The sequence below is a fragment of the Chrysochloris asiatica genome, unplaced genomic scaffold (assembly GCF_000296735.1).
Source record: "Chrysochloris asiatica unplaced genomic scaffold, ChrAsi1.0 scaffold00027, whole genome shotgun sequence".
Taxonomy (NCBI): Eukaryota; Metazoa; Chordata; class Mammalia; order Afrosoricida; family Chrysochloridae; genus Chrysochloris; species Chrysochloris asiatica.
In genome coordinates, this window is record NW_006408545.1 from 20029872 (window position 1) to 20038919 (window position 9048).

The window sequence follows — 9048 nt, forward strand, 5'->3', positions numbered from 1 at the left end:
TTTCTCTGACCCTCCATCTTACCCAGCATGACATACTTCTCCAGCGACTTAACTACTCCCCCCTTTTTGTTACATAACTTCTACCTTTACAGTTGTGACAGTCGCAATTAATCATGATAACAATTATTCACTACTGAATCAAGAATCTTATCCCCATCTCCTTTCACCAGACCTATCTAAACAAGATGAAAACTATTCAGTGAGGATTGTACCATCCCCTCATACTCTGAAACCAAACTCCCTCTTGAAAACTTGTAAGCCAAGTCACTTTGTGCCTTTACAGCCCCCCCCCCCCCCCTAGCCAATGTCTAAGTTGTCCATCCCTAACAACCCTATATACAGAAGGGTTAGGATTGATACTTGATGTGAAGACTCCTCTTTCAGTTGGTATTTTAAGCTATTACATCCGTAAGTATATGTAAGTTATTCAAATTGTAGCAATTTCACTTGTTTTCTTTATCAAATATTGTTGTATGTCTTCCTCTAGTTCTGATCATCAAGCCATCGAGGCTTGGTCAAATGGGTACTATCTGAAAGTTTGGGCATTTTTGTGCTTCTCCCCTCACTTCATATCAGCTAGATGCTTCACTCTCAGCTCTAGCTCTCTGTGACTATGTCCTTGTCCCTAGGCTCAGGAGTCCCCAGGTCTCACCACACTTTGGACCAACCAGGCAGCCCTTCCTCTTATTGCTATCATCTCCAGGTCAACAGAAGTCTATGGAACATGGTTGAACTCAGCCCATATCTTCATTACTGCCTTTCCCCCTTTTCCAACTCACCAGCTGACCAACATGGTCACCAGCAATCTTACATGCCTGCTCATGTGTTCCCTTTGAGTTTCAGTCTTGGAGGGGGGTTTGTGCTGAGGGAACTTGATTGCTTGCCTTGATGGCTCCCTGACTAACAATTTGCTTGTTCTTGAAGTAGCCAATCAGACTGCCTTTTTTTTTTCAATACTTAATAATAGGGTTTATTGAGTTGTGCCTTAGTACAGACACTGGGGTTTGCCCATGGTGCTCTGGATGCACAAAGCCCAGATATTATGCCAATACTTCCTTAGCCACGAAATCAGAAAGTTGACAGCCAAGTGGATATTGTAAAAAAGCTCATCATCTGTCATCTTCACATGGCCAGCAGCCACTGCTAGACATAGCACCTTCTTCATCTGGAACTTGATGGAGGACTTCACCTCATCTAATTTAGCAGGGAAGGAAATCTGCCAGCCTTATTCAGGCCTGGTCTCAAGATCCTTGGGATTTGCTTGATCAGGGACACAGAAGCCAGAAAGGCATCATACTTCTTGTCCAACTTTTTACCAGTTCCTTATTCTTGTTGAGTTTCTTGAGCACTTCTATGTCCATGTGAGGGATACCTACAGCCTTTGCTTCATCACAGTGCTGCTGGTCCCCAAGGGCACAATCAGAGAACTTGGGGCTTGATGGTGCCCAAGAAGCGTTTATCCTTCTGAGGGTCATAGTTCTTCAAGAGGATCTGCAGCTCCACCGTTTCCAAAAACTTCCGGTGCTTGCACAGGTTCCCATGCAGGACTTCCCTCACTGCCTCGTAGAAGGTGTCACAAGACACTTTGTTGCATATGATGCCGAGTACCACAGCAACCAGAAAAGTGCCAGACTGCCATTTTTGTTTTGGATTTTTCCTGCTGGTCTTTCTTACAAGAAGTATCTTCTCTTCCTCTAGCTGCTCCAGGCTGGTCTGCTTGTCCTTTTCAGTGGGAATGTCCTATCTCAGGAGATTCTGGATGGGGCTCAGGATTACACCTAACGTTCTATACACTGCAAAGGCTCCACAAGAAGCCTATTTCACTGGGAAAGTTCTAGAACCAATTTTAGGTATTCCAATCAGTTATAGGCTGAAGATGGGCTTACAAGCTTTCTGTAATCATGTTTCCTGATATTCCTTTCAATCCCACTCATGTCTATTTTACAATAGTAGGCAGGGGAAACCAATATTCATAAGACAGTCAAGCATCTCAACATTATTTCCCCTCTTTTACCCATTCAAACTATGCCTCGATCCCTGTATCACAGAGCCCTGTTCCAAGGTTGAGCATACATCACTATTTACTTCTGTCCCATTTAGCCCTTGAAACCTGCCTGTGTTCCCCTATTTACCTTGTTCTTCCCTTCCCCTCCCCCTTCTTGTGTATTGCCCTCCCCAACACCCGAACTATGATGTATCTATCCCTACCCTGTGCTCTACTGTTCCCTCCTTTCCTACCTTCTACCCCCACTCCCATAACCAACAAAGAATGTTTTGTTTTGTGTTTTTTTTTTTTTTCCTTTTAGTATGGGTATCTTTTCTTAAGGTTTTACAATAATGGTCTTATGCAATATTTGTCCTTTTGTGACTAATTTCATTCAGCATAATTAGCATAATGTCCTCAAGTTTCATCCATGTCATGTGGTGGATTGCAGCTTCCTTGTTACTCTTCAAGGTAGAATAATATTCCATTGTGTGTACATACCACAGTTTGTTTATCCAGTCTTCCATTGATGGACACTTAGGCTGTCTCCATCTTCTAGCTATTGTGACTAGTGCTTGGATAAACATTGGTGTGCATGTATCTACTCGTGTTATGGCTTGTATTTCTTGTGGATATATACCAAGTAGAGGAATTGCTGGATCATAAAGTATTTCTATTTCCAACTTTCTGAGGAAATGCCATACCATTTTACAGAGTGGTTGGACCATTTTGCATTCCCACCAGCAATGTAGGAGGGTCCCAGTGTCTCCACATCCTCACAGCATTTATTGTTCTCTGCTTTTTTGAACTTCGCTGTTATTACTGTCACCAGGGCTTAAGACTGTAGAAGAATGGGTGCATTTGAATGATGGTGTTGGTGAATAATATTAAAAGAACCATGGACTGCCAGAAGAACAAACAAATCTGTGTTGGAAGAAGTACAGCCAGAATGCTCTTTAGAAGCCAGGATGACAAGACTTTATTACTCATACTTTGGACATGTTGTCAGGAGGGACCAGTTCCTGAAGAAGGACATCATGCTTAGTAAAGTGGAGGGTCAGCAAAAAATAGGCAGACCACCAATGAAGTGGATTGGCACAGTGGCAGCAGCAATGGGCTCAAGCGTAGCAGGAATTTGTGAGGATGGTGCAGGTACTGCAGGCCCGGGTGGTATTTCATTCTGCTGTGTATAGGGTCACTATAGGTTAGAACCAACCTGATGGCACTGAACAACAATAATAAAATATATTTGAATTTGGGGAACAAGACCTACAAATTTTGGGAAAAAATTTTAGTAAAAACAATTGTGGTGGTGGTAGTGGTGTGCCAGCAAGTTGATTCTGACTCATAGTGACCCTGTATAGGGTTTCTGAGGCTGTAAAAAAAAATTTTTTTAAATGTTTTATTATGAATTATGTGATAGTTTACATGGGAGAACATTAGTTTTACATTCATTCTATCGTATATCATTTCATTGCCATGGTTACAATCCCCTCCATGCGTCATCAACCAACCAAAGGGTATACACTACAAGCCTGCCCTCCCCCCCGGTCGTCACTGAGGCTGTAAATTTTTTATGGAAGCAGAAAGTCTCACCTTTCTCCGGCAGACTGGCTGGTAGATTTGAACTACTGATCTTGCAGTTAGCAGCCCAATAGGTAACCACACTGCCAGGACTCCTAAAATAATTAGACTGAATTTTAATAGTTCCTCCAATAATGTCTCAGTTTTAATACTACATTATGTATATAATCATTACCAAAAATGATTAATATAGGATAGACATCCAAATTAAATTAAAACATTTTGTTTAGATCCTCAAGAGACCTTAAGGATCTTCTGTTTTTAACCCAGATATTTTATATAAAACTTAATGAACCTGAGAAATAAAGTGATTGCTCCAAAATAGCACAGCTATTACCTCCTCTTGAAGTCAGCAGGATAGTAATAGGGACTGAAAAATGATCTGTTTAATAAGCTATTTCATCAAATCACTGTGATACCAGATCTATGCTATTGTTGTTGCTATTCAGCTGATTCTGATTTATGGTAATCCCATGTGTTACATAATTGCTCTATAAGGTTTTCTTGGCTGTAATCTTTCTATTTTAAAAAAGTTTTTATTAATTTGATTTTGTTGAAAATATACACAACAAAAACATATTCTAACACCACAGTTTCTTTGTGTCCGTACAAGTACAATTCAGTGATATTGATTGCATTATTTGAGTTGTGCATCCACCCTTGGCTGTAATCTCAAAAGAAGCAGATCATCAGATCTGTTTTCCATGGGTACCGCTGGGTGAATCTGAACCACCAATCTTTAGGTTAGCAGTGGCGCACAAAGCATTTGCACTACATAGGTACCGTACCAGACCTACAGACAGACAAAAAATAGATCATACCACCATAGAGAGAACCTTGATTGCCACTGATGGCTATATGGTTTCTTAGTTGGATTTGATGGGATGCGTCCAGGCACTCAAATAGGCTGAGCATTTTTCAATTCTACACTGCTCATTCAAAGGAACTGAAGTTGGTTGGCCTAAAACATAGCCAATCTTCAAAGTTCAAATGAAAAAACTATATGAACTCATTTAACTCATGTTTAACTAACTTGTAAAGTATATCAGTTCTTGCCCCAGGTAACTGTATTCAGAATTAGCCATGATTTGAGGAATCAGTTGTTTGCTCTTTTCAGATGGACATCTTGGAAAGATTACCTGGATAAGATTTAAATCAAAGTGAGTTTTGTTTAGCCAACTTTACTGATAATGGAGGAATTCCAAAGTAAAACTCTCAAGATGATAAAACCTGGATACCCTTTAGTCATGGGACATATCTAATTCAAGGAGGGTTCACTCCAAAGCTGAGTGTCTTTTGCCAAAACAAGGACGGTGGAAAACTGAGGGGCCAGATGAGGAAAGTGTCATGAGACCTCTACTGTCTATACACACCATTTGTAAGGGCCCACTTTTCCCAGCATGTATCTCACTTAGATCAAGCAATTCTCATCAAATTCAAAGGGAGAGCTGTGTATCCACATATCCGAGTTTGCAGTATCCAAGGCTCATTCAGCAGTAATACATACTGTAAATTATGGTGCCAGGCTTCATTTCTTTAGTTCAAATCAACCCAGCTGGATTTTGAAACCTTTAGTTCTTAGAAGTAATCAGCTGCCCTTTAAAATATTATATCCACTTGGCTTTATTTCACATATCAATTCTTCTGATTACCCAGAATAAGTCAGAGTTTGAGTTTTAGACTGATATGGAAGACATACAATATAAATTATATGCTATATTATCATATAACTTTTTAATATCAAACTATCACAATTTATTCTGGAGATAATTTTATAATAGCAAAGAGAAAAGCAGGAGATATAATTTACCATGGTTGCTGTTCAACCATTTTATATATATATATATATATTTCTGTTTACAAGTAGTTTTTCAGTTTTAATTTGCTACTTTACTACCAAGTAAATTATCTTTTAATGTAATTACTTTTATATAATAATTATGATCCTGAAAGTCTGTAAAGTGATTAAAGGGCATTTTCTAATAAATAGATTTCTAGATTTAAATTAAGCAATTTTTCTGCTTATAGTTTTGGTGTTGTACCTAATTTATTATTATTATTACTACTAGTATTAAATACTTACAAAATGCCATGCATAGAGGTAGACCTTTACATATACCCATGACATTGAGGTCTAAAATGTTTTTAATCATAGATTTCAAAAGTTGACACAATTATATCCCCATCATCTTTTTTAAAGTATTTATTAGTTTTGACTCACTCTAGCATGTTATACACATCAGCACCTGTGCCCATTTAGCAAAGAATTTCAGTACAAATCACTCTGAATTGAATAGACATCTCTAAGAAGCATTACAATTGTTGCAATATTTTTAGAAACTGAAACAAGGAAATAAACAACTTCAGTAAAAGTGATTTAAATAACAAATAACGTGTCTTTATAAACAGCTTATCTCCTTGAGAACAAAGAATAAACAAGGAGACCAGGTTTTTTTCTTCTTCCACTATTAAAGCAGATCACAATATGAATGGGTGAAATGTCATGAATAATTGGAGAAAATCACAGAGTAATCTTCGACAAAAACATCTGATTTATTTAAATTGTCGCTGTTTGTCTTATTAGAACCTTTATTTAACCTTGTTATCCACAATGCAGTATTCAAGCTAGCTTGTCAAAAATATACTTTGGAACTTACTATATTTTGAAAATTTTGACTTTCTCAATGGCAGCTGTTTTACTTGAAGCCTAATTAATTAACATTGTGCTAACTGAAATGCCTATGAAAACCAAAACTAATGTTTTGAATATAAAACAATAGTAAGTAAATTGAGTCTTTGAAACATTATTGATAGATGTAAGCTCAAGTTTTGATCAAGAGGATGGTCAGCCATTCCACTCCTGGATTCATCTAGATAGGACACTCATTCAGTATGCTTGGCTTACAAACACCAGCAAAGTCACTCGTGCTTACAGGATTCAGGGCGTCATCTTGTGATTTTTCCAGTTAGGTTCTTTCTTTCTGTTGTTGGTTCCAACTCATAGAAACCCTGTATAGGATTTCTGAGGACTGACTGGTAAGTTTGAACCGCTGACCTCGCAACTCAAGTGAATGCTTAGCCTATGGCTTTCACACCAGGACTCCTAGACAAATCTATTTCCTTATCAACTCCTACACAGATATGTTTTTCTAGACTGACAGAGCACTACTTTATAAATAATTAACTTTGAATCTTCACAACAATCCTTGAAGTAGGGACTATCTGTGCCTCCATTGGTTACGTACTAACTAGTAAGGATTTCCCCCAGCTACTCTACCAAGCCCTGAAGTGATTTACTCATAGTTTTGTCTTCAACTCAGATACATTTATAGAAACATCAAATTATAGTCAATATATTTATATCATCACAATATACCAGAATAATACATGCATCATACTCATGACTATTATTTCCTTACTTTTGCATCTGTGACTGATAGAATGGATAAAAAGTGAGTTTTGAGTCAGACACTTGTGGGCTTGGCTCCACCCCGTCTAGCTCTGATTCATTTAACTTCTCTGAGTTTTAGTTTCCTCATCTGTGTTGTGAGGATTGGAAATAACATGTCAAAATTGACAAACTATTTTTAAGTGGTCAATAAATTGTTGTTGTTGTTGTTAAGTGCCGTCGAGTCGGTTCCGACCCATAGCGACCCTGTACAGGGGTTTCCGAGGGCGTAAATCTTTACGGGAGTAGAAAGCCTTATCTTTCTCCCGCAGAGCAGCTGGTAGTTTCGAACTGCTGACCTTAAGGTTCGCAGCCCGATTCGTAACCACTACGCTACCAGAGCTCCTTTTAGTAGCTCTTATTATGCATGTTTAATTGTATCTCTTTATTCAAAGTTTTTATTCAAAGAATGCATGTTTTTTTAAGTGCTGTTGAGTCAGTTCTGTCCCAGAGCAGTTCAAGAGGTTGATGGATTGAACCAAAAACAAGTATTGGTTAGCTGTCCAGTGCACAGTCAATTCATGAGAGTAAGCTGAGGCATATCACCTCATATATTCAGGGGTAGTGCTGGATACTTTAATAATAAATATTTATGGTTAACAAAAAAGGTAGAAGAAAACCCCAAATATCCATAAAATGATAAGTAAATAAATATAAGTAAAATGTAGTATATCCATACAACGGAATATTATTTGTCAATAAAAAGAAATAAAATACTAATACATGCTACCACTCATTGGTCAGTTTGTTGTACTATATAGTGGCTTGCATGTTGCTATGATTCTGGAAGCTATCCCATAGGTACTGTAAATACAAAGTCACTTTGAACCCCCAGATTTGTGGTTCAGGCTCACCAGCTGCTCCTTGGAAGACCTATACAGGGTGGCTATGGGTTGAAACCAACTCAACAGCACACAACAACAACAACAGGGTCACCCATGGTGGACAGGTTCCAGATGAGCTTCCAGACTAAGACAGACTAGGAATAAGGACTGACAGACTACTTCCAAATATTTGGTTGGTTGGTTATGTGCCATGGAGTCAATTCTGACTCATAATGACCACGTATAGGGTTTCTGTGGCTGCACATCTTTACTGGACCAGAAAGCCTCATCTGTTTCTCTCAGAACAGCTGGTAGTTTTGAACTGCTGACCTTGAGGTTAGCAGTCCAACTCATAACGACTACATTAACACAGAAAACCTTATAAATAGCAGTGCAACACTGTCAGCACCAGACTATGGAACATTGAAACACGATGAAGAGCACCAGAAAATTGAAGCTATTGTACCAGAAAATAAGCCCCTCGGGTTGGTAGGCACTCAAACTACGACTGGGAGAGCTGCCTCTTCAAAGTAGTGAAGTGAATGGAGTAAAACTTTCAGGACCTTCATTTGCTAAAGGGGCACAACTCAAAATGAGGAGAAACAGCTGCAAATTTATATTAATAACAGGAATATGGAGCATATGAAGCATGAATCAAGGAAAATAGGAAGTTGTCAAAAGTGAAATGGAACACATAAGCATCTATATGCTAGGCATTGGTTGGTTGGTTAGTTATGTGCCATGGAGTCGGTTCAGACTCATAGCGACCCTGTACAGGGTTTCCAAGGCTGTAAATCTTTACGGGAGCAGAAAGTCTCATCTTTCTCCCGTGGAACAGCTGGTAGTTTCCAACCACTGACCTTGCGGTTCACAGCCCAATTCGTAACCACTACGCTGCCAGAGCTCCCTATATCCTAGGCATTAGTGAGTTGAAATGGACTGGCATTGGCCATTTGACTCTGACGATCACATGGTTTATTATGCAGCGAATGATAAATTGAGGAGGAATGGCGTCATATTCATCATTAAAAAGAACATTTCAGTATCTATATTGAAGTAAGTACAACATTGTCTGTGATAGGTGTTAATGTGTGTCTATGGCTATATATATATATTGTTGTTGTTGTTAAGTGCCATCGAGTCGGGTCCGACCCATAGCGACCCTGTACAGGGTTTCCGAGGGTGTAAATCTTTACGGGAGTAGAAAG

At 38.8% G+C, this 9048-nt stretch overlaps 1 pseudogene; it reads right to left on the minus strand.

Moving 5' to 3' along the window:
* Positions 1 to 985: 985 nt before the first annotated feature.
* Positions 986 to 9048, minus strand: part of LOC102813237 — a 35940-nt pseudogene continuing 27877 nt past the window's right edge.